General features: G+C 47.7%; 1 long non-coding RNA gene across 1 annotated transcript in view; it reads right to left on the reverse strand.

The window, feature by feature from the left end:
* The window catches only part of LOC144141754 (uncharacterized), a 141,479-nt gene that overhangs the window by 7,949 nt on the left and 105,954 nt on the right, over positions 1-27,576 (reverse strand). Inside the window, exons 5-6 of the long non-coding RNA XR_013316693.1 lie at positions 20,726-20,803; positions 8,768-8,836 (exon numbers count right to left, since the gene is read on the reverse strand). This is a non-coding gene — a long non-coding RNA (uncharacterized LOC144141754). The remainder of the gene's footprint in view (positions 1-8,767; positions 8,837-20,725; positions 20,804-27,576) is intronic.

A 27,576-nucleotide genomic window follows, 5' to 3' on the forward strand; every position in this document is an offset into this window, starting at 1 on the left:
CTCTCTTTGTATCCTCCACCATTGGTGTTTCTGAGGACTAAAAAGTTGCACCATACAAAGAGTCCACGCTGTATTGAAAACAAGATGGCTTCGGAGGTTGAGTGCGATGGATACGCGGTTCGCGTGTTTCACATAACCATCGCGGTACTATACCTAATGGCGAAATATGTCCAACAACCAATTTAGTGTACGCTCGGCGGGGCCTTGTCAAAACGATTGAATTACCGTGTGCGTACGACAAACCAGCCGTGCGAAACAGACGCTTTGCGGCTTTAATAAAACCACAGGACATGCTGCTTACATGTCTTGCAATTTTGCAATACCGGATACCAGAATATTACGCAGCATGGAGCAATAAGTGTTTCAGCTGTACGATTCTCCCTAATAATTTTATAGAAAGCTAAGCTTTGTCTTAAAATGTTCTTGGTTGTAGGACGTATGGTGACGCCTAAACTGGCTGTATGTCCAGAAGGATTTTCAGCTGTTGTGCGCCTTGATGTGGTAACCTCTGCATCACTTCTTCAGCATTACAGCAGCGTCTTTATAATACTCCTCGGTGTCTTGCAGTGGAGATATATCTTGGGCAAGTTGTTCAAATGTAGTAAAATGTTCAGTCACTCTGATTTAGTCGTTATTGTGATCAGGGGCGAAGTATCGCGTCCCGAATGGCTGCGACAATCTGCAATAATCATGCCAAGTTTCAGGAGTTCCACTTGGGCACGATGGAAATTTGGCTTGGCAATGGGTGAATGGTCATCCGGTGCGTTGTTTAGGAATGTCATTTTTGCAATTGCTAAAACCAATGGCTACCATATTGATATATTTCGGGTTAATATTACCTACTACCACAATCCTGCATCTGGCTAATTCCCTTTTGATTTTGACTTGAAAGGTATTCTGCCTCTAAAACGTCGTTCAATATTTCCTGTGCACTGACGTCTTGTCAAAGTTGTGGCTCCAGTTGGACGTCCAAAGGTTGTGGTCATGCTTACACTTGCTCTGCTGTATTTACCCACTTACGTCTGAGGTTTTACGGCTATGTGGACTAGCGCTACGACAGCAAATTTGAAGTTGTTCGAATCATTTGGATAGAATTGTAGACCATGGGAGTAACTTACTACGAGAATTATTGCGGCTGTTCATGATGGCTACGCTGTCGCGACACCGGGGTTAACCATATGCGCTATAAAGCTAAGTCTACTACCTGCGACTTCATGCAAGGCACATGGGCCGTCCGAGACAACCCTGTGCAATCCTGAGGCTCCAACTCAAATGTCAATCCCTGCATTGAGATTGACGAAAAAGTAATTGAGACTGGTTACCCCGATTGAAGTATTTAGAAAATTAGCGTAGGTGCCTATCGGTATTTCAGTATAACGGAAACCCAGTATGAAAAAGGCAGCTGTGACGCCACCAAGCGGTCACTGTAGCTGTAAGGTGGGTGCGCTGAAGCTGTATTGAAAAGCCACTTCCAGCCTTAATAGGAAGACGTAAACTAACCCTTCCTACCTAACCAGTGCCTCGTAAAGACATCCAGCCTTTTTATCACATCAAGCAGGACACCTCGATAATGTTGAGGAGTAAAACGTTTTCCCGCTGTATCTATTGCCACCTGAGCCACATGGCGACAGGCAAAGCTCAAGCTACACATTGACATGCCTCAGAACGCGGCAACTGTCAGCATTTCTTTTTTGCACTGCCCTAGCGCCTTTATCAAAGTTAAGATATCCGTCTCGAAGCTGCACCCTACAAAGTCTAGCTTTGTGGCTCCAAAACGGCTAACGCAAAGAAGAAAATTATCCGTCAGGCATCGCTTCCCTGCGAGAAACCCAAGTACTTTAACGACACAGAAGACACGCGTGGCGAAGCCAATCCCGTCTGCACATAAAAAAAAGTACTGCGGTCTTTCCTATTTTTGCGTACAAAAATTGAAATTTAACGGCGGCTGTATTCGAATATTACCCTTGTTCAGTCCACTGAAAAGGGTGCGTATGATTACCCAAGCTGTCGGACAACAAACCACTAAATGTTCCTAACTTAGAGGAGAAATCTGTCAAGCTGCCGTTGTTGCGACCAGGTCACATTTCACCGGTGTTCTACCACGTGTACATTCTTTATGGCTTTCATCTATCATGATACCCTGGCTTCAAGAAGTAGCCTGCACAACCTTATATACTGTGATAAGGGGAGTTTCAGCAAGGCCGAGCGGAAAGACAGGCCCCGCTGGGATATCCGCGGATATCATTTTAAAGACGTAGGGTGTGGTCTACCTTTCCGGGTTTGAGACGGCGCTGCAAATTAATGAACAAGGATTTATGGATTTGCTAAGAAACAGAGACAACTGAGTAGACAAAGACAACCAACTCTGAGAAGACAAAGACAACTGACTGAAGCGCGAACGCGAAATAACAGAGCTCTATGCGATGGACGTCTTCCACAGCTCTAACAAAACCAGTTTCTCCCACCTGCCTCTTGAAGGGTATCACTGAATGTCAGGGCTGCAGACACCTCTCGGAGCTTTTGAACAGGAATTTCTTGCACCATTCCCCCGGTCACATCCAGGTGTTTTTCAACTGATTCACCTCACTGCCTTGGCAAAAACCACATAAATTATTTCAGAACGCATGCACTTGTCTACTATTTTACGCCTTAAGCGCCCGCAACCCAGGCCCGGAACCTCACCGCATACTAGACCACTCCTGACTTCAGCCTATTTTAATCAGCTTGATGCCCTTTAGAGAAAAGTTCGTTGAAAATTGGGGAAAAATCAATGAAGAAGTGATTGCAGCTGCTGCACCAATATCCACCCACGCCCGTGACCTAAACGGAGTTTTGATGAAGTGCCACACGTAGAGATTATCAGCAGCTCAAATCACTTAGCCATTAATAACCAAATTTACTCCTAGGTTGAGGAATTTTTAACAGTCCATTAAGCTGTGGCAAAATCAGTGGTATAACAATTAATCTCATATTTTCTCGCAGCCACTGCTCATTTAAATTCCCCATTCCGTCCCCAGTCCTGTTTCTTTAGGTTTTTTTGGCCAACCAGGGCAGCGTAAGTGGATACCCAATCTTTATCACGCCTTGTGTATTTACGTCAACCTTCGGACAGACAGCCAATTCTTTTGGTGGGCAACAGCACATATTTAGCTGATTTTTTGATCATGGGCACTACATTACGGACCCAAGTAGCAAAGAGGTTCAGGTTAAGTGCATTACATTACGCAGACTCAACTATGCCCGTCGTCTACTACGCTGTTCCTCGCGTACAGCGTAACAGCAGTTAAGGGCACTCCAAATGACCAGGGAGCATATTAGCGTCAAAGCGCTTATCACGGTAACACAAATACGAGAAAAATCACTCAATTAAAGACGGTGTTTCTTCTTTTGTAGTGATATTCTTTAGGGAATCGCTTTTGAGATTTAAGAGGCTAGCAGACGATAACCCAGCTGAACGGGATTTATGAGCATGCACTCCGTCTTAACCGCTATGCATCTTGGTTACATCCTGAGGCGCTGACGAACACAAACGCCGCCGTTCGCGAGAGGGACTAAAGATTTTAAACAACTGTACTTTGACGTTTGAATAACTGAGAATAAAGACGGGTAATATAGACACTGCTTGGATAAATCGGTTTTGTTTAGTAGGAGCGCTGAAAGTATGCGAAGCGTGCATTGCACTATAGAGGGGACCATGTAGCGTTGAAACCGATGAAGCCGATGATGTTCAATACACTTCGCGTGAAAGACAAAGCTATGCCGCCCCAAGCTTACTCCGCACCTTTAGAAGAGCGTCCGGCATACCATACCATAACAATAGGTAGAGAATAAATTGGAAGTTCTGTGTATGTAGGTAGAAAATTTTGCGTTCAACACGTTGTAGGAAAATTTCTCGGATGCTTGTGCTAAAGCGCATAAGAGCGCAAGGCTTTAAATACTCCACAAACCACAAAATTACTTCTATGAGTGTTGAGACTGCTTGAAATGACAATTCCACATTCGCACAACTGACTTTCGTATAGTAGAAGGGTATCTGTGTGGTTTGCCTAGCTAAAAATGTGTCGTAATTGTAGGTGTACCTTAATGTTCTTGAATTAGACCTTCTGTAGTATTATCAGCCACCATTTTGTTTTTATTTTATCTCTGGTGTGTTTTGTCCTAGTGCTCGCCTTAAGTGTGTTTAAATCCATGATTTTTGTTGATGCAAATGGCATATGGATATTTTGCTTGGTTCGCAGTCAATACCACGTTTAATAGATTTGGCGCGCGTAAAATACAAACGTTTTGCTGCATCTCGGTATTTAGTTACAAGAAAACTATACGATGCAGTACCTGGAGTGAAACCCGCATCATTTGGACCAAATTATAATTCCTCCACAGCTCTCGTGTACTATATTACGTGATCCCGTTGAATGCATTGAAGGGGAAGCATGTACGGTATTGCACCTAATATTTTTGTGATTTAGGCTGATCAGTGGCTTTTGCGAAGGGTCAAAACCCCCTATGGTGCTCCTTGTTGGCCTCATCATAATGCGAACTAAGGAAACACCGAAGACACAAATTAGCGGACGAGGAAGGTGTTGCGAAAGTGTGAAGGAGAAGGAGGTAAACCTAGGCCGCGTCAGACGCGTGTGCGAGTAACGCCCTCGGCATGTAGTGGCGCCTGAGAAAGCAAACGCAAAAGGAGGTGTCTTTGAAAGCAAGCCTCTTGATCTTTCTAGTTCATAAAAAGGACAGAAGCCCAGTACGCGCTGCGTGCTGCATGTTCATCGGTGTTTCGCGGCCTTCGTCGATCTCCCCGTTGCGTGACTTGTTCGAACCACGTCGCATATACACGGGAGGTTCAAACAAAATGTGCAACGGCAATGTCGGGACCGGCGGCGCGCCACGACATAACAGCAGAAAAGCCCGCTGCGAAGCACCGTAGAAATACGCGATCTATTCCGCAGATGCAGCACCTATGCAACTTGCCGAAGAGGATTGCATTTTGCACCGCACCACATTTTGCGTTAGAGAAAGTATTTTAGTGATCAGCGAACGTGTTTTGCGGTTTGTGGCCTTGATTCGGGGTGCCTCTTGGTGGCTTAACTTGACGTTCTTTTGTACCTGTGGCTTGTTTGTCTTTTCTTTCTCGCTGCCACTACCCTCTTTCTTCTTTATACAATGATCAAGCATCTCCTCATTTCGCGATACTGACTATTCGGCCGCCAGCCAAGGGTTCCTTCGTCGTGTACGGGACAAGAAACTTCGAGCACGGCTGCAGAGGAAAGGGCGGTTTTCACTCACGGATCACAGTGTAGATGGCGTGGCGAATATACCCAGCGGTCCTCGCACGCTCACGCCACGTGGTTCATCGGCTCATCCCGGCTTTGTCGTCTGCTTTAGCGACGGTTGTTTTTGGCCTGTTTAGCTGCAGTTTCGCGTTCATTGCGCGCTTCCTTCGCATGGATTGATTTACATGTTTAAAAGCACCTCCTGGGTAACCCGGACACGACGCAATTAAGTGTTCGCACGTCAAAGGTACTTCATAAGTTTGGTTTGCAGGGCATGAAAACAAAATGTAGAGAACACATTCAGACATCTGGCCGATAGAGAAACGCCATCATTTTCGCACTGATGGCCACCAATACGACTACATTTTCTAACTTTGTGAATGCCAATTCGTTTGTGTTTTAACAGGTATTGCAAAAGGCGAAAGATTGATTGTAGGGTGTAACCCACCGACGCGACGCAGGCGATGAGGCGTGCCGTAGTGGAGAGTCGCGGAATACTTTTACCACCTGGGGATCTGTAACATGCGCCGAAATCTCGTACAAACGGGCGTGTTTGCTTTTCGGCTCCATCAGAAAAGCGACCGCCACGGCCGGGAATCCAACTCGTGTCCTCGTGCTCTGACGCAAAACGCCTCAGCCAGTGAGCTACAGCGCCGGGTAAAAAAGGCGAAAGCAGCAACTGGTTCTAGTCAATAGCGTTCCCTCAGCTTTCTCCCAATTTCCAATCTTTCGAAAATATTCAATTTTAATCTGTAGAAATGCCAATCACTGAGCTCTCATTCCGAATGATTTTGATGCCCCTGCTTCTGTCGCGCCGTGATGTAGCCCTTGATAACGCATCGGGATGGCTAGGTTCCACTGTCTCACCGTTCGAATGATCCTCATCGCGGTTTTCTTTCTGCAGACGCACGTCCGAGCTACAGCGGTGCCGTCTGCTTCTCTTGCCCGACCGTCCGCGGCACTTCTGCTTTCGGGATTCCGCCCCTGCGAATTCTTGGTAACGGCAGGCAGAATGTCTGGTTTCGCTGTTTTTAGAGAAACGTCTGAGAAAGGGATGTTTCGTGCCGAATCTTTCTGGGTGTCGTTTACAGCTTTGCTTTCCAACTACCTTCACAGCGTGGTTTGGAGCCACTTTTTTGTATAGGCTGCTGTCAGCGTACGTGTCGCCACGACGTCGGCAGCATGATGTAACCTGGGCGCGCAACTGTGCAAACACACCATATTTTGGGGGATTCACCACTGCGGCCTCAATGAATCTGGTCGCTCAACCAGAACCTCATGACCGTGCGAGGTGTCAGGGATTATCGCAAACTTTATCCGGGCTGCGTGTATTACAGAGTAGGCGCCAGGGAAACACGTATAAGCAGCGTTGGACAAAACCTGCCCTCGCCACTTTGTTACCTCGTTTACCCCTTGAAATCCATTGAAACACCGAAAATCACACGTTTAAAGGTGCCCGTTTTCAAGTATGGGAAAATAAGCCCGCTCCGACTTATTAGAGCATCGCAAAGGCCCCACCTTCTATTATAGCAAGGCAAAGTGCATAAATAGTATTGCTTTGCAAAATGTCACTGCTGGTCTCTCTTGGAATGTGAGGATCTTTAGTGGGACATATATCTTTTGAAGGGAATAGACATGCATGCATATTGTAGTGCCGAAACTGTTTACAAGGGAAATGCCCGAGCAGAAAATGGCACCCCTATGAATTGAATTACGCGGATTTCGAAGACAACTCATGGCATCTAAGAGATATTTTTTTCACCAAATTAACAAAATGATGCTAAGCTAAACACCTGCCACTGGAAATCACCAGAAGCGAGTTTCGGCGGCCTCTCTGTATAACGCGACGTTTTCTGGGTCGCGTTTTGAGCTTGTAGCAATAGCGGTAGAAGCTTGGTTTCTGCTTCGCAAGAGAAAAAACGATGCAAGAGAGTACCACGGAGGAGCCGATGTTCGACACCTTCATACGCCAGCTAGCCTTCGGTGCCACACTAAATGGATCCACCCACATTAAGCCCTCTGCTCTTCCCTTCCATCCTTCAACTATTAACAACTTACTTATAGTGGGGCAATGCCATGACTGGCGAGGCAACAGATTTGCCGCGCACGGAAGCCACCAGGCTAATTTAAAAGTGTGGTAAGTAGAGTGATCGAGAAACCGCTTACGAGGACGTTTACTAACAAGAGGGTCAAAAAAGGGCACGGTGCTGCGGTAACTACCAGGTGGGACACATGGTTATTTTGGAAAGGCCACAGATACCTGCTGCCAAGGGCCCAAGGCGCTTTTTTGGTGTCCCCTTCGAATCTCACTTTGTCCAGAGGCTCGGCTCCGGCTGCCGTGAGCTGGCCCGGGTGAGCGTGCTCTAGGTGTACCGGATTCTCAGGCGTCACATCTCTTTCTGTACTTGTTCCAGCGACTTTGGAAAGTGTACATCTCTTTGACGGCCTCGTGAAGAAGCCTAAATGAGACGTGTGCCATTTGTCTCGTTCGCCCTCTTGAAATAGCCATTCTTGTACCATCTGAAAAAGCCGCAACTTTCACAGACATCTCTTCGGTTACCTGATCTCTCCGCTTTGCTCAGACCCATAGTATAAATATTCTTCCTTCTTCATTATGGTGTGTTGTGCGTGTCATGTGGTGTCCTGTAAAATATAGCCCGTCCGTGTGCTGATGCAGCGTTGTGTCGTTTTGTTGGAGCCTCAGCCCAGTAATTTCAATTCGGATGACCACAATGTGTGTTTACGAACCTTCCACTGGCAAGCACATCGCAAGGGTCGTCATATCTTGAGTTCTGAGCTCGGAGGGCATGGTGTCCTGAGTTGCTCCCACAATCACTGCAGATGACCCGCGTTGCAGGGTACTACTAGGACAGAATAGCGTCCACGGCTAGTTTGTGTGCGCAGCACTCATTACTTTGGTCGACGTTGCAACCAAAATGCTGTGATTTACGTTATTTTAGAGAACTTTGTCAATAATTCTCAATTTAAAGATCGAGTTAAAGCCCCTCTTGCGTACACTAATTGAGGTGGCATATTCCACCATTTCCTTTCTCTAAAAACATTAGGCGTTGTGAAACGTGGGCGCCCATCACAGTGGTTGCAAATTTCCTTTCCTATGCATAGTGTTTGATTAAAAAAAATTCTGTGCAAAAGCATTTTAATAGAGGTACGATCATGGTAGCCCAATTTATCCTGAAACACCCAAGGAAGAACTCGAAATGCGAAATAAGTATTGATAAAATTTTTAGTAATCAATGACGCGCAAATATAATCAGCCGTATGAGTCCCTGCAAGCATTGTTTGGAAGGGGCATTTTTGGTACTCTTAGCTTTTATGCTTTATAAAGAGCAGGTTGTTTGATCGAGATATATAAATCTCACTTGTTTTATTTACAACCCACCGCCAAACGCATGATTCCAAATGGCCCTAGAAAATCAACCATTGCTTCGGGCCTATAATGATATTTTCGCCAGCTGATTTGAGCAAAATCTTACCTTCATCATTGTATCTATAATCATCATCACTTTCAGGTTGGTGGACGTTTTTGCTAATACTTGGCCACGCTGCAAAAAAAAGTGTTTTTAAATTTATCACAAACTCTATACCCACTCACAAAACAGAAAGAATTTGAAATTTCCGCCGCGTACACAAAATGGTGCAACCAAATTTTCTTGCGAAATTATTAAGACACCGATAAACACTTGTTTTATTAACTAGTTATCCTAAACTCAACTTCAAGATTTTGAAGTTATCAACCAGAAACCCACTGATACCCTAATTATTGTCTCTCACCGATTTATCGTGTCAACAAAAATTGCTCAGCTGTTATTTGCTTCAGAGTTATATGACCGTCTCTCGAAGTATGGGAGTAAGAATTGAGGCAAACATTCCGTGGGGGCTTTTTATGTTAATATTAGTCTACAAATCACTCTTGTTGTTGTCTTTTTGGACACCATAACGCTGTAGGTTGTCAGGAATGGCCGCGAAAAAATTATCTGGCGAGAGGAAAAAGGTTTCCGTAGGTAGATAATCGCAAGAACGCGGCCCTGCTGCGTCTGCGAAGTGCAAAAAAACGTAGCAGTGCGTTGGGCTGTGCAATCCCCCATTCCCCCAAATGGGAGCGGGGGTTAACAGGGGTTAACATTACGCACCGTTTTTCTTCGCTGATCTACTGCTCGTTCTCTTTGTTCTGAGTGCTCACGACAACAGAACTTCTCTTTTCTGTTTTCCGTCGCTTCAGCTAGCATTGCGGGCACAGGTTTCTCCCAGTTTAGAGGCATATATATGTGGGAAGATAGAAAAGAATACCCCTCCGATGCAATGCATGAACACCCGTGTGTCTCCTATTGCAGATCTCGCCGCTGCTTTCTATTTGCTTAAAAATTTCCCCTCTGTTTTTTCTTGTATACGTTAATTTGCCTAAGCACAAACCCGCATTCGCAACTATAAGCAGAGGTTGAATTTGAAGGAACTCAATGGGCAGGTAAAATGCTTCACTTGTTTTTGAGCATGCTGGTGAGATGCTACGCAGTGTTGCAGTCAGCATCACGTGCATGTTATCTAGAAGCCGTAGCCACGCTTTTTAACTTTACTGGGAGGGTGCACGCATGTGTTTCTGGAAAAAAACTATTATAAAGGACGACCGCTGATGATGCTCTCCACTTGAACATCGCTCAAGAAGCCAAACCATTCGAGAAGGCGGCAGTATACAGCCTTTCAGCTGGAGAAGACACCGGCCAAGACAATATTGCACATATCCATTGATAAAAAATTAGCTATGACCCTCTGGCTAATCTGGCATCATTTTTGTATATTAGCTCTGTCATATTCTGTGTGCCAGAGATGCGGAAAGTTTTAACAACTTCGTGAACTTTTACATAAACTGGTGCCGATGAATGCATCGTCGCTCTCACAATTGCCGAGTGCTACCGCTGCTCTAACCTAGTAAAAATAAATAACGCCAATTCGCAGATTGCGCAAAAATATTTTACATACGCCTACAAACTGGAAGCCTAAACTCGCTCACCCCTTGAGACTAAATAAATAGGGGTGTCATCCCCAGGAAAACATTGTACAAAATAAACCACATACTTGGTAATACTTCTAACAAAACGCTACTTTAAACACATCACCAGGAGTATTTAATAACTCGAGAAGACCCGACACCGCGCTACCGTTCGGAACACCTTGAACTTTTATTTCTTCTGATTAAGCATGAGCGCGCGCACAAAACCCCCGCTCTTCTTTCTTCTCTTCTTCCAAGTGCTCGTGCACGCGCTCTCCCCCGTGCTCGAGAATCAACATCCTCCCGCGGCCGCGGTTGACTCCAAAAGGCAGAGCCGCTGAATGGCGCGTCGGAGTCGCTGTCTATTAGGTAGGAGAATCTCGTGGTAGCGCTGGACGCCATCTCTTCCCGGGAATGACTGGACCACACGGCCGATCTTCCAGCTAAGTGGGGCCACGTTGTCATCCTGAACTACGACCAGGTTCCCTACGTGGAGTCTTGACGGTAGCGTTGACGTGCCGTGGTGCGCTGATCGCTGAAGAAGCAGATATTCTTTCTTCCACCTGCTCCATAGTCGACGTACTGTTTCCTCTCTGTGCTTACCACGTCGGCGCAGATCGGGTGCAGCGGACGTTGGCATGATGCACTCTGTTTTCAAGGGCAGACTGACCGCGCGCTTCCCGATGAGGAAATCAGAAGGTGTAAGCGCCTTAATTTAGGTACTGTCATCGCTAACTGGAATGAGTGGACGGCAGTTCACAGCCGCCTCAGCCTCCAACAGCACAGTCAGCAACTCTTCATAATCAAGACAGCTGCGTCCCAGACAACGTTTGAGCGAGTTCTTGATGGTCCGGATGACAAGCTCCCGACAACCGCCCCACCATGGAGCACGCTCAGCAATAAATTTCCACTCAATTCGCTTGGAGCTGGCATGATCTTGTATCTCTCCTGTAGACAACACTCGAAGCTGTCTTGCGCAGCACTGAAACGTCCTGGCGTTGTCCGAATACACAGTCGATGGTATTCCGCGTCTCGATGTAAACCGCCGGAATGCGAGAAGGAAGGTGCGTGTGCTCAAATCCGAGGTTAGCTCTAAGTGCACTGCACACGTGACTGCACAAGAAAACACAGTGATGAACAACTTCGTAGGTGAATGGGAGCTAGTGTGTGAGTAGAGGGGCCCACAGAAGTCCACGCCTACGACGTCGAATGGTGAAGTATCTGCTAGGCGATCCCTTGGCAATGGTGCCATAGGTGCTGACTCGGGACGGAGGCGCCTACGGCGGCACGGTAGACAAGACGTCAGTACATTTCGGACAGTATGACGTCCCTTCAAAATCCAGAATCGTGAACGGAGGTCGACCAGTGTAGTCTGAACACCCGCGAGTAGAAGGCGGACATGCGTTGCATGGATCAACAGTCGGGTGAATCGGTGATCATCAGGTAACAGGACGGGATGTTTCAGCTCCTCCGGGCTATGTAGTTTGTCCGCCCACTCGACCGCCCACTCGAAGTAGACCGTCCTCGTCGATATCGGGTTGTAGAGTGAGCACCCTGCAGCTTGAGGGAAGTGGCTGGCCTCCACGACGTGCTGCGAGCTCGGAAGAAAAGGCAGTGTGTTGAACGAGTCGCAACCAGTACAGTTCTGCCTCGTTAATTTCAGTTGCTTGGAGTGGGCCAGAAACTGACGGCTTGCTTGGGGCGGCATTACGGTAGAACCTCATAACCCACGCAGTAACTCTGAGTAGCCTGGATAGGCGACTATAGCGATCGAGGTCAAGCAGGCCGGCAGACTGAAGTTCCGGCCCTCGAACAACCCCAGCTGGGCACACGTATGCAAGCTCTGGCGACAGGTCACTCGTTGGCACTAGTGGTAAAGTTGTATTAGGCCAGTCCTCTTCAGGAATTCTTAACCACGGTGGTCCCGTTCACCAAATCGTCTTTCGCGTTAGAGCCAGAGCCGACTCTACACATGTAAGCAAGTCAGCGGGATTGTGGGTACTCGTGCAGTGCCGCCAGGGACACCGTCTTGTTAATTGTTGAATATCCGTGACTCGATTTATTACGAAGGCCTCCCAGCATTTGAGTCCCCCAAAATCCAGTGCAGCGCTATCGCTGAATCGGTCCAGAATGAAGCAAGACAATCTGCGAACTCCGGAACTTGTTGTATGTAGCTCCACAGCCTCGAAGCCAGAAGACATGCTAGTAGCTCCAGTCGGGAAAGGGAAACAGCCTTGAGTGGCGCGACACGGCTTTTACTCATAAGAAGCTTCGTGGTAAAGCTGTCGTCCGAGAGGTGTTGCCGAACATAAACAGCCGCTCCATAGGCTAGAGAGCTTGCGTCAGCAAAAAAATGCAACTCAAATTTTGCACGGCCCTGAGATTCTCGGTAGCTGACGCATCTGCGAAGTCGCAGAGCAGACAGGGCGGGCAGCTCTGTTACCCACGCTTTCCACAGCTCTTCAACGTCTGGCGGTAACGGATCGTCCCATGCACATTTGCGTCGCCACAGACGTTGAAAGATCAGTCTAGCTCGGACGTGAAAAGGGCTTATCAAGCCTAGAGGATCAAATAGCCGTGCAAAGGCTTGTAGCACAGTTCGCTTGGTGTATGGCTGTTTCGAAATGTAGGAAGACACGGCTTGAGTTGTCAGTATTATTTCGTCCGTTATGTGATCCAAGTGCAGCCCAAGAATCTTCGAATTTGGCTTGCTTTCTCCAACGTTCTGGAGAGAAACAGAGTCCGCAACGAAACGGTCATTCAGTACACCGGAGTTAGAGCACCACTTCCTAAGTTCCATGCTGGCATCGCTGATGATGGTAATAGCTGCCTCGTAAAGCTCTAAGGCTTTCTTTTCTGACGATGTGCCGATGACAGGGTCGTCCACTTAGAAGGATCGCTGTAGGCGAGCTGCTATTTCTGCATACCGGTCCTTCCACGTTTCGAGATGATGCTGTAAGGTAGCTGCGAAAAGAAACGGGCTGGACGAGGCCCCAAACGGCACCCTTGTCATTCGCCATTCAACTATGTTTGGACTGGGATGCTCGCTGCTTGGCAGACGATCAATCCACCGAAACCGCAGAGCGTCACGATCCTCTCGACGAATCGATATCTGTAGAAAAGCCTTTCGGATATCACCAGTCATTAGGACAGGATAGAACCTGAACTGCAAAAGTAACTGCAACAGCTCGGGCCCAACATTAACTCCTTTGTCCATCATGTCGTTAAGGGATGGCTCGCCGTTCTCGTGCGATGAAGCATCAAATACCACGCGAACCTTCGTCGTTACAGCCTCCTGTCTGACAACTGCGTGATGAGGGAGGAAGTAAACTGGTTCCGCGGGGACCTCCCCCTGCACCACTCGCTCAGCATGACCTTCCTTGAAGTATTCGCTGATGACTGCGTCGTACTCTTCTAAAAGATTGGGCTGATGTTCAAAGCGTTGTAGCTGCCGTCGAAGTCTGCTTTCCGCGACAGCTCGGTTAGTGCTGGACATAAGACCTGGCGTTTCGATCATAAGTGGCACGACGTATCGACCATCTTCCTGGTAGAGTCCACTCCGAAACTTCACGAACGCATTGTAGTCTTCAGCCTTAGACTTCTCAGAAGCGTCCGTTATTCCTATGGCATCCAACCTCCACATTTCTGAGGGATCAATAATTTGGCAACTTTCGTCCGGTCCGTCAACGCAACCCAAAAACAGAGCATTCGCGCTGCTGCTCCTCACCAGGGGATTGTGGGTACTTGAGTAAGGACCCTGGAGAACCCAGCCAAACACTGTCTCAACGGCGCAAAGGCAGTCGTTGATGCGCTCGATGCGTCCGCTCACGAGTCTCTAGTAGTTGTCGGAGCCCACCAGTACGCTTATAGTCGGTGTTGTCTGCCCCTTTTCAAGTTCGTCGGCAACGAGTAACTTGCGGTCGCGAAGCAGCTTTACCACTTCCATTTCCACGGGTGGACCCTTTACAGTGCAGACCTCTGGCACTTCAAGAGCATCGAGGGTAACTGGACTCGATTTATAGCGGCTTTGTAAGGTGATCGCCACCTTCCGGCTCTGGTACGACCGCGGACGGTTCGAGCTGCCAAAAGTAAATACGGCCAAGTCCTTCACTCCAGAAGCAGGCAGGGCCAGCTGACGACACAGGTCACTGCTCACGAAGGGTCGTTGGCTCCCAGTATCGAGGAGTAGGCGGACCAACACCGGCCGACCGCAGTCCCCAGATGCCCACACTGTAGCAGTTTGGAGCAGCACCGACGAGGAGCACGTGCTGCTGGCAGGAGCTTTCGTCACGTTACGATCTCGTTGTGGAAGTTGCTCACAATCGGTGTCTCCGTCACGGCGAGCAGCAGTAGTGGAAGTGGTCCCCGATCGCTACCAAATGTCACAAAGGACGGTTATGTGAGGTCCCGAACAAGTATCACACTTGATCATACTTAATCACAGCGCGAAGGACGGGACAGACAGAAAGATTAACCACTGGACAGGCGCTGACTCTCAACTAAATTTATTGAAAACCCGCAACAAACATTTATACTGAAGGCAAACCACGCCGCACGTGTCAAAGGGCATACAAAAACCAAAGAAACCATATAAAAGTGCAAACGGGAACATGGCTTATTTGTCGTTATCCATGAACTGGACCTCTTTATCAGTAAGCACCACTGAAGGGTGGCTCACACACTTATCGCCCCTCTTGCTAATGTGATAGGCTTCAACTATCTCACGGTGTAGCTGCTTCGGGTGCTTGGTAAGAATATCAGTTTCGTGAAACACCGGTTCGCCGCCGCACGTGTGGCAGTGTGAGGGCAAAGGCTGTAGGCAACTGAAAGGAGGGCAACTGAACTATCACACTTGAGTGTCGTGCTAGAGCGGCAGCTGCGTGCCATGTGCCCTTGCCTCGCGCATCTAAAACAGCAGCGGTTCTTTGAAAGGCGGCGTCGCTTCTCTTCGACCGTCAAGACAGATGGGCATTCTTTTGCCTTGTGGCCCTGACTATATTACAGGAAACACATCAGTGGTCCTCCCGGCGGCGGATCCGTTGAACTGGATGCGAACCCAGCCGCCAATGCCAAGGCTGACGGCAGAAGAGGAGATGAATATTTCGGCGGCTGTCAATCTGGGGACCTTTTCGACTCAGAATTTGACCTCAAAGCCCGACTCTCCTCCCTGCTCTCCACCCGCACCTTTAAAAACGCCATGATGGCCTTGACTTGCTGCTCTCGAGGCGTTGGCGCGGCGTTGGCATCGCTGGCTGTTCCTTCATGCGATGGCGGTATTGAACTGCCAGGTCTTCTGGCAGCGAGCGCATGAGGACTCGGTTCAGGATCACCGCGTACTCGGAAGCTGGAGCGCCAAGGCTCTCGAGACAGCCAGTCCTGAATTGTACCTGCTCGTACAGGTCTCGGAGGCGTGCCACTTGCGTCGACGATTGAATCGGTGCGATGGCGAGTAGGCTGTCTACGTGGTCGTCCACGAGTAGTTCTGTGCGTCCAAACCGGTCGGTGAGGATCTTCACCGCCTGCCGGTAATTTGCGTCGTTTAGGAGAATCCATTCAACTGCGCGTTTTGCGTCTCCGGTGAGGTAAGATCTTAAATACTTACATTTCTCTATGTCGGGAAGGTCCGGGTGGTTATGAATGGTCGCCTCAAAATGGTCCCAAACTCCCTGCCATTCTCGTGGCTCGCCAGAAAAGTGGGGAACTTGCAGCGTCGGCCGGACAACCCGCGTTGTGAATGGACGAGAGCCGACGTATGGCGGCGGGTTAGGATGGGCTGCAGGGCGGACGCCTTCGACCTCCACGCTCTGGGGTTGAACTGGTGGTGGTTCCCCTGCAGTTCCTCCGCCGGAAGCTCTCATGGGCAACCGCAGCTCATTCAAGGCCAAGCGAAGCCGACTGATCGCACTACTGATGTTTTCTTGATATTCTATCACGTCGGCAATATCCTGGTCGAACTCATCGCCTTCGAGTGCTTCCCCGATCTTGTCATCCAGTTCTTTGAGTGAGCGCTCTTTACTTGCCAGCTGGTCTATGGCCTCTTGCAGGTCATGCAAAGACGGCGAGGGGCTTTCGTAGATCTCGGTGGCTGCCTTCAGCAGCCTCGTGACGGCTCCACGGAGAGCGCCTCGCTGACGGCGGAGCTTGTCCATCGGTCAGGACACGATGACGGTCTTCTCCCGGGTTTCACGGCACTAGAAATAATAACTCGAAAAGACCCGACGCCGCGCTACCATTCGGAACACCTTGAACATTTATTTCTTCTGATTAAGCACGAGCGCGCACACAAAACCCCCGCGCTTCTTTCTTCTCTTTTTCAAAGTGCTCGCGCACGCGCTCTCCCCCGTGCTCGAGAATCAACAGTATTACCAACCACCCCCACCTGTAACGCACTCTTAATTTGCTCTCATGTTGTTCAGCCCTGTACAACCTAGGACAACACCCTCGCATCTCAACTACACTGACAACACCAATTCTTCACTTGATGGCTGTTTTACGAATGGCGAAAAAATCTACGCTCTCAGAATTTGAACCCGAGGACTTGTTTCGATGTAATAACATACAAACTACTTTGCGCCCTATTGGTGGTCACCTCAAAATCTTCCTTGCCTGTTACAACCACTACTCGGCCAATAAACCAGTAACGCTACAATGAACAAGACATTCCCAAGCCCAACATAAGATTATTTTGAAAACTTACGACCGATCTGCCGTACATCCTGAGTAGGAAAACGTTATGACTATATGGTTACTTAACGTCTGATTGACTTCCTTGAACACATTCTTCTGTTTCCTCAAACGATGTTCGTGATTCCTATCCACCACTTATGAAAGACTTCCTCCCCCAACTCAAAAAACTGCTACTTGATCGCCTCAGCAAAGTACACACATGGTGCGCCCTTGTTCTCAATATACAGATGCCTTTGATTACGTAATCGCGCAAGCATTCTCAAAACAACTTCAAACCACAGACCACACATATTGAACTTCTTACACACAATTTAGAACCATAGGCCATACAGTCAACACTATATATCTCCGAACAATATCTCCGACCACATGATATTTTCTGCACCTCAGAGAAATCCTCTTTAGCCGTCGGCCAAGCATGAGCCCGGGTCACCCAAGGAACCCAACCCCACACCTCACTCACTCCTAATGTGCAAGCAATCCACAGCTTAGAAATTCACCTCTTTTTGGCAGTCCAGTAACAAAATAATTGCTCCGGCGTAGCCTAATTACACAACCGTCAACCGACGGTCTCCCAAATTACTAACTTCATTCAACGAACATGCTCTCCATAGCAAGGACCCAAACAAGCAGACCACTGCCGCAGCCTACAAGCAATACTTACCAGCAGGGTCGCTTGCGAGGAACATGCAGCTTGCTGGAATCGCGGCAGAAATGTCTTTCCCGCTAGGAAAGGCACAAGAATTGCCTAAGCTCGCACTAGGTCACGCAAGCTTCAATCATAGCGAAGCTGGAGGATTTCTTTCTATATAAATTCTCCATTGCACACCAACGTGCATTGCTTTAGGTTGAAGAGTTTTTTACCGGTTTACTCTTCGATTTCCACTGTGTTAGTAGTAATCGTAATCATATCTACCTGCATCGCCGTCTCCCGCATGCATGACTTGCGGGCCCGGATCGTTTTCTCCACAGGTTTTCACATTTCTTCCAAAGTGGAACGTACCAGCACGCACTAGAACCAGAGGAAACCGGCTTCACGAAGCGAGCATCTGTAGCGCGAGATGTCGTGTGCTGCCCCCTTCAGCATTGGACGCACCTGAAATTTTTGCGGTATTTTTTGGCAGAGCGCCCCGATCAAGCGTGGACTATGCCACGCCCATCTCGTGGGGCACGCGCATACGAGAGGGGTAAAACGCAAGCGTAACTATTACACATGGCCTTCTGGCGAAACCATACACCGCACACATTGCACCTCGCTACAAGAGCCTCGCTGTTAAAAAGATGACGCAAGAGAGTGCCATGCCGGAGGCACCATTACACATTTTCATAGGCTCGCTCACCTCCGCTGCCATACTTGATGCGTCCACCCACGTTGAACCGGCTCTCTCCGCTTACACCCTTAATACAAGCGTCTCACTTGCGCCATGCTCTTTAAATGTTCTTATTGCGACCAACAGCCCATGGTGGCTTATTTCCGAATCATCATCCTGCTAGCTGAAGCTCTAGACAGCTTACGTGAGTGGGCTTGAGCAGTGTGGCGTTGTCCCACGTGCAACGCAGAGGTGGGAAGACATTGTCCCACAGGATTTATTTTATCCGACCAGGTTTTGTGCTCTCACTCTTCACAAACTGGACTTTCTAAATTTATTCGCCGTAAAAGTGTTGTTCTCCCAAGAACTTTCTTAGGGTGTGGCGATGTGATGAATGGAGAGGCAAGGAAAGTTTTGTTGGGGAAGCCATCAGGACACAGAATTGCGGCGTGAAGCGCAATTGAGAAACCGCGAAAGAGGGTGCGCACAAACAATATGGCCGAAATATCCCACGGTGCTATGGCAACTACCACATGGGTCACCAGGGTATTTTGGAAGGACCATAGCTACCCACCACCTACAGCCCAAGGCGATGTTGGGCGTCTCACTTAGGCTGTCTTCCTATTGCCATGTCCTGGCGTTCCTGGGCCCGCATAAACGCGCTCCAGGTGTACCGAAATCTCAGGCGCCACACCTGTTCCCGTACTCGTTCGAGTGACTTTGGTTAGCGTACAACCCCTTGACTATTTGTGAAAGATAAACTCTTATGAGACGTGCAGCGTTTCTCTAGTTTTACCCGTGCTATTTATAAAGCTGGACCTTTTTTTGAACCCTGTCCTTTAAACTGCACTTCCGCATGGGTTTGCGCCGTAGAGTAAATATTCTTCTATCAAAGTTTTCGTATATTGCGTGTCAACTACCATCCTGCCAAGTACCGTCTGTTCTTGTGCAAATCCAGCATTCCTGTGTCTTTCTGTGAGATCGTGGCCCGTTTATTAGGGGCGAAGCTTTTCTTGCTCGGGCCCTGTCCCGGCCATACACGGCACATTGTACACGGCACATTGATGATGATTGTTGCGGTATCCCCCTAGCGATTGGCCAACCAAAGATTGGCCGAAGACGTCATAACATCAACGCGCTCGTTGCTACGCAACAAACAGGAGAGAAAGAAGAAGAGGTCGTCCGTCACCTGCGAGCTCAAAACGGTTGCTCGGGTTCTGTTCTGTCCCTCGTTGCTACCACACACGGCGGAATAATAAAGATTGTGGCAGGATCCCGCTAGGAATTGGCCAACTAAAGATTGGCCGAAGAGGTCAAAACGTTCAACGCGTTCGTTGCTACCCAAAAGGGACAAGAGGAACAAGAAGAGGTTGTCGGTTGTCGCCTGCGAGCTGAGGACACGAACCGGGGGCACGCGACACAAGACGCTCTGCAAAAGGCGACGGGAAAAGTAGCTAAAATGTCACACACAGACACCGAATTCGCCAACTTACCCATAGAAAGTCTCATCATCCCAAATAAGCCCTAAATAATCACCACACACATCTACGTTGTTGACGGGCTTGTCAACGGCGCGATTAAAAGCTTGAAGTGTCAAGTCTTTATACGAGGTGTGGGCGGACGTTTGATGGTTTTACCGATTTTAGCTTTGGCCCTCTGATCATCATTCACTTCGTGGACATGGCAGAATTTTTGCCACTCCGGCGACCTCCATATCGCGTTTTCAATCTTCCACTCGAAAGCATGTCGTGTGGGTTGGTAGCATCTTGTGTTTGGAGATCTAAGGGCGTGGTGTCTTCACTCACCAAGACCATGACTACAAAAGATGCCCGTTGCAGAGTATTACTGGGGTGGAATAACGGTCTAGGCTAGCGTGCGTGACAAGGAGTCGTATTTTGGCTTTATTTGTGAACCTGGAAACAGAGGTTTGTTGTCTTACGCCCAATAAATTATTGTGTCCTTAAAAAAACTTGCAAGGGCCTCTGTTGGGTAAACACAGTTTAGGTGGAACATGCCATGGTTTCGTTTATCTTTAAAATAAGGCCCTGTGAAGCGTGGTCGTTATTGACAGCAGTTGCGAAGTATTTTTTTACATTGTCCTTTATTATAAAAATGCCCTGAAACAGCGTTCATAAAGAGGGCTGATAATGATACAAGAAATGAGGCCTAAGAACCAGAGGACAAAAACGAAATGTGAAGGTTGCTTGGAATAAAACCTTCAGGCGAGAAAGACACGCAAACGAAATTGGCCGGATATGGTAATACCAGCATTGTCGCTGCTCCTATATTTTTTTAATATTTATCATTATCTTGGGTCAAGACAGATCTGAATCTTCTACGTTTTATTTGCAGCCAAGAGCCAAAAAATGGTCGGAGATGACCCGAGAACATCAAGAAGTGCTGAGGGCCTCTAGGTATGATTGTAAAAAGTGAAGTAAATGAAATCTTACCTTCAGCAAGGTATGTAGTGCTCATCTCTAGAGTAGTTAAATTAGAAAATTTGGCAGTTTCGGTAATTGTGTTCCATACTGAAAAAAAAAATGTTTGTAAAATGTCTCAGAATTTGTATGGCGAATCACAAACATAAAAATAAATAGAAATTTCAGCTGCCTACACAGAATAGTGCTGCTAAACTATTCAACGACCGTATTACGAAGCTCATAAATAGTGGTTTTCTGTCACTACTTATAACATACACTTTGCGTTTGGACAGTCAGCCAGTTAAAACCCACTACAACCCTAAACAACACCCATAGGTTGTCTCTATTATCAACATAAAGTGTTCAGCTCTTACGTGTTTCATAAATATTGCACAGAATCTCAAAGGCATGGCGTAAGGATTGCAACACATTGCTCTTCTTATTGGCTTTATTAGCTTTGTTCAAATCTATGTTTTTTTATGGGTTCTCGAAATACTAGTATTCCTTTAGCAATAAAGGGAAGGCCATGCCGCCACATAGGGGTAGGAGAACAGGGGGAGAAAGGTGTAGCCAGTTTTGAAGTTATGCGTTCATGACGACCACTCAGGCGTTCTCTCCTGACAGTCGAGGCCAAGCTAAGGTGGCTATCATCGGCCTTTACGAAATTTATGTTAGTGGAATAGACCTCAGAGAAAACTGATGTTGATAGACCATTCTCCACGACAAACGGTCCAAGGGGAGTGTGAGAAAACTATGGTCTTCATATCTATGATAATATTTTGAAGCATCGGGAGGCATACCGTTAATGAGGACAGGACGGTACCGAGAAAACACGCGATAAGCGCTAGGGTACGCGTTGATCGTAGCCCATACGGTCATCTGCCAGCGAAGACAGTAAGCATGGGGAGACCCCTGGGTACATTCATTTTCTAATGTCGTGGGGGGTAAGCTCTGCGTTTGCCCTGCGTTTGTTGACGAATACTTCGCCACGAGAGGAATAGGTGGAGCTAGTGCAAGGTTACCATGAAGGGAAAACAAAACAAGACGGCACTATCCGTGTCTGGCAGGCGCGATAGTTTTCTAGGCAAGCGTTGGGAGAGGCTGGTGACGCGTGCTCGTCGCGGGGAGGGGTCCCATCCGAAGCTCTGGAGCTACCTCATGTGCATCGTGGTTGCCTCCACGTGTGACACTGCTCTCCAGCCAAATGAGTACCGGTAGCATTGCGGGCCCTAATGGTGGTAATATGTCGAATTAAGTGCAATCTTGGATGTTTGGTGAGAGGCTTGCGCATATCTTGAGGGCTTGGTGAGAGTCTGGGAGAAAGCAAATGCGTTGTGGTTGCGGTTTCGCAATTCTAAAGGCGAAATATTTCAATGCGCCAAGTATGCTCGGGCGTTTCGCTGCCGGAGCGACGAGTTAAAAGTGCGGCGCCTTAGGGAGCCCTCCAGATCTGGTCGGGCTGGCCAGTGCCAGGGCATACCCAGCGGGGGAGAGCGGAGGCTGGCATCTGTAAAATTATACAATTCGTCCTCCAATGTAGCTGGGAAAGCTGGCTGCAGTGTCTTTGGACGATCAGTCCGACAAGAATGCTGAATTCTGGTTGTTCGGTGGGGAACTGTAACCGGCGTGCTCAACCAAGGAATAGGGGGTGGTGAGGCTGATGGAAATACTGGAACTAGAAATGCATCGCATTCACAAAGCGTAGCCTGTGTGGTGTTGATGTCCGCTTTCTCTACGACCTCTTTCAACGGAAGGAACGCGCGCAGCCTGTTCAAGAGCATCAATGCGAGTCTTCCTTGAAAGTCCATTATCAATATGAAGCATTTCCTTGTGAAAGACTGAAAAGTGTTCCTTGAAAGTGGATACGATATAAGCTGGGCCTCGATGATCAGAAAACTGGGAGCAACTTTTCTTCAGTGGAGCGACACGTCGATTGGTTAGCGAATTTCTTGCAAAGACGAGAGACCGGGTGCAGAATCTGTTTCTAGTTTTTTGCGGAGCTGGATTTTCTGGCTCAAGTATAAAACCATGAAGAGCACTCCTGTTAAAAGAGAAGGTGCTTGTGCTCCAGACTGGATGCGTGCTCTTGAGACGAATTGTTCGCTTTTCAGTGAAATTGCGAATCCAGTTCTGGGCCTTTTAGCTGGGGAGGCCACATTGAGCTCGTTGGGTGTCGCCGATTGACTAATTTTGTCGAACGCTTTCCGCGCGTAGAAAGTCAGTACTTAATCAGGATTGCAAGGCCCCGATGTGCGACTAAGAACACGTCGCCGCAAGCAAAGCTCGTCGTGAGTATTTAGGTGAGAGTGGAATCCTGTTTGGACGGGTGAAATCATGAACGCACCTATTAGAAATAATACTGAAAGCGATTGTTGATTAGGGGCTGAATAAGTTTAAATATTGTAGGTGCGAGTATAGGTCGTCATACTACCAAGTGGGTACACTCTTTTGTACACATTTCTACTCAATCTCACGCGTGAGTACAAAGATGGGTGAGTACATGCCGAGAGTTAAAAAAAGTCAGTACAATTACGAGTGATTACAGAAGTCCAGTATTCGTAAGTAGAGTAGTCATGAGTACAGTACTAGTGAGTATTGTGAGAGCGAAACTCCGAAGCACAGAAAATCATTTATGTAATTTCCGCATTATCTCCATCATAAAGCACTTCAAGTAACGCATCTTCTACTACTACGGGAACGATGATTAACATCCTTGGTTCCTGGACCAGTGTTTGGAGAAGCCTTTGTCGTAAAATAAGCGCCCTACCTCACTAACTACCCAATGCCCTTACAAGTGGTAGAGGTTCGGGGTACGAGATAGCTTGTAGCTGTCCAGCCGTAGGTGATGTAAGGCGCTTTGGACGTTGGCAGGAGGTACAGGACGTGACGTACTTATATACGCTTGTGGACATGCCAGGACAAAACAAACGGGCTCAGATGCGGTCATACGTTGTCTGATACCCGAGGTGGCCAGCGGTCACCTCGTCATAAATGGTTTCTACAATTTGCCGCTGCAGTGCCCGACGTGCAACGAAAACCCACTTTTCTCCAGTAGGATGGTAATTTTGGTGATGCCGCACTACATCAACACGCCGTAATTTTGGTTGCTGGTGGCACAAGCGACTGTTTGGAGGCTGTGTTCTGCCGCTCAGTCGGTCGACTATGATTTTACAATAGTGGTCATCTTGTAGCTTTCCAAGTTAAAAGCGTTCACCGACCGCAGTGGAGCTGACAGGCGCGAGTGGCAACGCTTTTGCCGGTGGCTTTACGCAAGCGGTATGTGAAGGCGATAGCGGGCAGGGCGACAGAGCGTCTGCATCGAGTTGTTTCTTGCTGAATTGAATGTGAGAGAGAAGTCGCATTCTTGCAAACCAAGAATCCATCGTTCAAGGCGTCCAGTTAGGTTTTTTCAAGTCGATAACCAGCAGAGTGCGTGGTGATCGGTTACGATGGTGAAATGGCGGATGTATAAATATTGCCGAAATTTCCCCCACCTCGCCGGGCGGTGGAAATAAGTGTGAGCGCGAAGCTCCGAAGTGTAGAAAATTATTTATTTCTCTTCCGCATATTCCCATTTCAAACACTTCGAGTAACCCTTTGTCTTCTACGGGACTGATAATCATCATCGTCGGTTTCTGGAGCGATGTTCGGAGGTGCCTTTAAAATAAACGCCCTGCCTGACCAAGTAACCAGGAACCTGACAGTATGCATAACTCGTAAGTACACATTCCTCATGAGTATGCAAAACTCATGAGTACACAGTACCTATGAGTACATAGTCCTCATGCGTACATTACTCATGACTAGTGAGTGCACTCCGGAATACATGCACTCTTGAGTACAGATGTTTTATCACGCACTCTTGTCCGGTGGAGCGTGTACGAGTCGCAAACGTTTAGCGGTGCAGCTGCGCCGCCTAACTCTCAAGAATGGTAAAACCAGAGAACAAAAACTGCACCTGCCTCATTTCTCGGTTCCTGTTTGGCGCTGTTAGAACATTTCGGTGATCGCTCGCTAAGGGGTCATGATAAAAAAGGTAAAAAAAGGGGATACCGACCATGCGGCAAGGCGGCCGCAGATGCTTTGCTCCTACAGCCCATGTTGGTTCCAGAAATTATTTTTGTTGACATGACCTGTGAACGTGGCGGATTCGTTGCCCTTGTTTCGCTCAAGTTGTCTTAGGGAAGAGGCGCTGGAGTGTACTACCAATGCATGCTCTAGGCCTTCTGAAGGCGCCTTTTCTCGGTCTTCAGCAGTTTTTCTAGACGATCGCCGCACTATGTCGTCGTTTCGTCAGGCAAACCACTCATGTAAAGTAAATTGTGCTGTTGGGCTAGTTGGTGCATTGTGAATTACGAAAATTGCGCTGAATAGACAAAGGACGAAAGACAGACAATGCGCAACTCACAATTGAGTTGTGAGTTGCGAGTTGCCCAGTCTCTGTATTTCTTCCTCTGTTTGTGTATTCAGCGCAATTGTTGTAATTCAATCATATAAACATTCGCGATTAATTGACGTGAATGGCGTCAAATCGTCTTCATAGTTTCTGGCACGAAATTGTTCACACCATTCCGCAGTGCGCATTCAAATGATAATTTAACTGAAGTACGTGCTCCAATCTGGGTTTATTAAACTCCCCTCTTGGAATATTTCACTTAGGTTTGCTAGGAATATGGTGTCGTGCAGCGTCATTTACAACTGAACATATAGCAACATTGTGCAGTCATGGTAATGGAATTTTCCCCTGCAACAGAAATAAAACACCCCCGTACACCTAAAGCCATTTTCGGGTTGTGGAGCGGATAACATAATGACAGCTGAATGCGCGAGGTGCCTTGTTTCGCCTTGCATTGTCTAATCGAATAGCTCTGGCATCTAGCCGCTGGAGGAGCATTTTGCTTTCGAATGGCTTTTATTTGCCGCCTACGTAATGCGGTGCTTTTCGTTTATTTTGATTTATTATGAGGAACCTGACGAGGATGGCGAACTTCGCTGGTTGTTCTTCCCCTAACTTCGTCTGCTGTTTACTGGCGTGGCGACCACTATTCGCTAGACACTACACTGCCCAGTTTAAGCTCGCATTGTAGAAGGCATTGTGAAGGGGCCGTTTTATATGAAGAACGCCAACGTCAGACTGGGTTTTACGCCTAAGCTCGCGTCTTGAAACGTCTTTTAAAATATGTGGCTTCCATCAAGAGATTGCACCGCACTTTTTGATCGATCGCTGTCAGCTTCATCAGCGCTGCTTGAGATAAAAGCTGCAGATTTCTACTGCGGAACCAACACACAAACACGACAACTACAGTTATGTGACTGAAAGCTATCACGCCTCCAAAAACGCGTCTCCAAACTTCATTTTCCAGTACACAAAGCACGGCAAAACAGTCTGACAGAGCTGTAACGACTTGCAATCACCGGTAGCAACTGGGTGCACTGCGGCTCTCGACTCCGAGCCATACCCGCTACACGCCACCCGCACAGACTGTTGGGACTGGGCCATCTCAGTTCAGTCACTACTGAAGCGACGTTGCCCAGGTGGGTCCGCTATCGACGCGCGGCATAGGAGAGCCACGAATATGTCAAGCCGATGGTAATTTGAAGCTGCAATTTGAAGATTCAATAAAAGCACTCTCAGGACCAAGGAGCTAGAGAAGCCGAAGGGAGATCCACTCAATCGGCACTTTCTAGATTTCGCGCCGCCCGTATTTATTTCGTGGTCACACTTGATGCCGGTGTCTGTTATATGGGTTCGATTCCCGATGCATCGTCACATACGCAGGTCATCAGACATGCTTGAAAGAGATAAACAGCGATTAATCTCAAAGCGAAGGATAACAAACAAGGGGGTATAGGAACCAGTGCAGCAACCTGCTATCGAAATCCTCAAGTGCAGCTTAAGGCGACAGCATGCATGCAGACACGCGCACATTCTAGTTGGACTGTTCACTTTCAGCCCAGAAGAGGGATTGTTCTGCAGGCGTTCCGAGTGTCCGGTAAGCATACACTCTGGGTGCATTTATGCAACTTTATTTAGTAGAAACAGCAGCTTGAAGGTGCTGTACATCTCTCGGCTTAATTCTTGCCTATTTGCGACGATATTTTCTATGACGCTTATTCTTGCGGAACTTACTGTTACTCCTTACACTTTAGGGCGTCCACTGTGCAGCTAACGAACCTTCGGACAAAGTCCGTCGGACTGCCCTGGCGGTTCATCGCAATTCATTCGCTGTGCTGAAACTAAGCCTCGAATACATTTTGAGGAAAGAATGTTGCTTTAGTGTGGTAGGTTAAGATTTTATGAAAGGATTCTACCGTCAGTTGTTTAGTGTTTAGTCTGTTTTAAGGCAAGTGCAGTCAACAAAGTGAGGGCCGCTTTACACACTAGATCATGCTACGCTTGGCGCACTCCGTTTCTCTGGATCTGTAAGCTGCTATGCCTGCGTGGCCGGTACAATAAGAAATATCTAAGGCCAGTGAAAAGCAAATTTAGAAAAGCCATAGGCAAATAAAATCAACCAAACTTCTATTGCGAAGCATGTAACCAAGATACCTGAACCACGCTTCGCGCAGGATGAAGTGCGCAAGTCATCAGCAGCGTGAACACACGCGTGCGATTAATTTTGCTGCATACAAATTACGTTTGCCGTGATAAGATATTCCATGCGAGAAGGGGGACTGTTACTGTACAAGCGTTATTCAAGAAATACTCATCTAAGCTATGACAAATTCTGAATATAAAAAAATGAACAGACTATACGATATATGCTTTGTATTTCGGCAGGGCAAAAATGAGCACCATAGCATGTTTGTATAACGTGGTTTATACTATATAGTGCAATAAGCGTGTTTGAATCCTCGATTAGCAGTATTTTTATTAATTT

This window comes from Haemaphysalis longicornis, unplaced genomic scaffold (genome assembly GCF_048455015.1).
Source record: "Haemaphysalis longicornis isolate Haplotype H1 unplaced genomic scaffold, Haemaphysalis longicornis Haplotype H1 scaffold_6, whole genome shotgun sequence".
Classification (NCBI taxonomy): Eukaryota; Metazoa; Arthropoda; class Arachnida; order Ixodida; family Ixodidae; genus Haemaphysalis; species Haemaphysalis longicornis.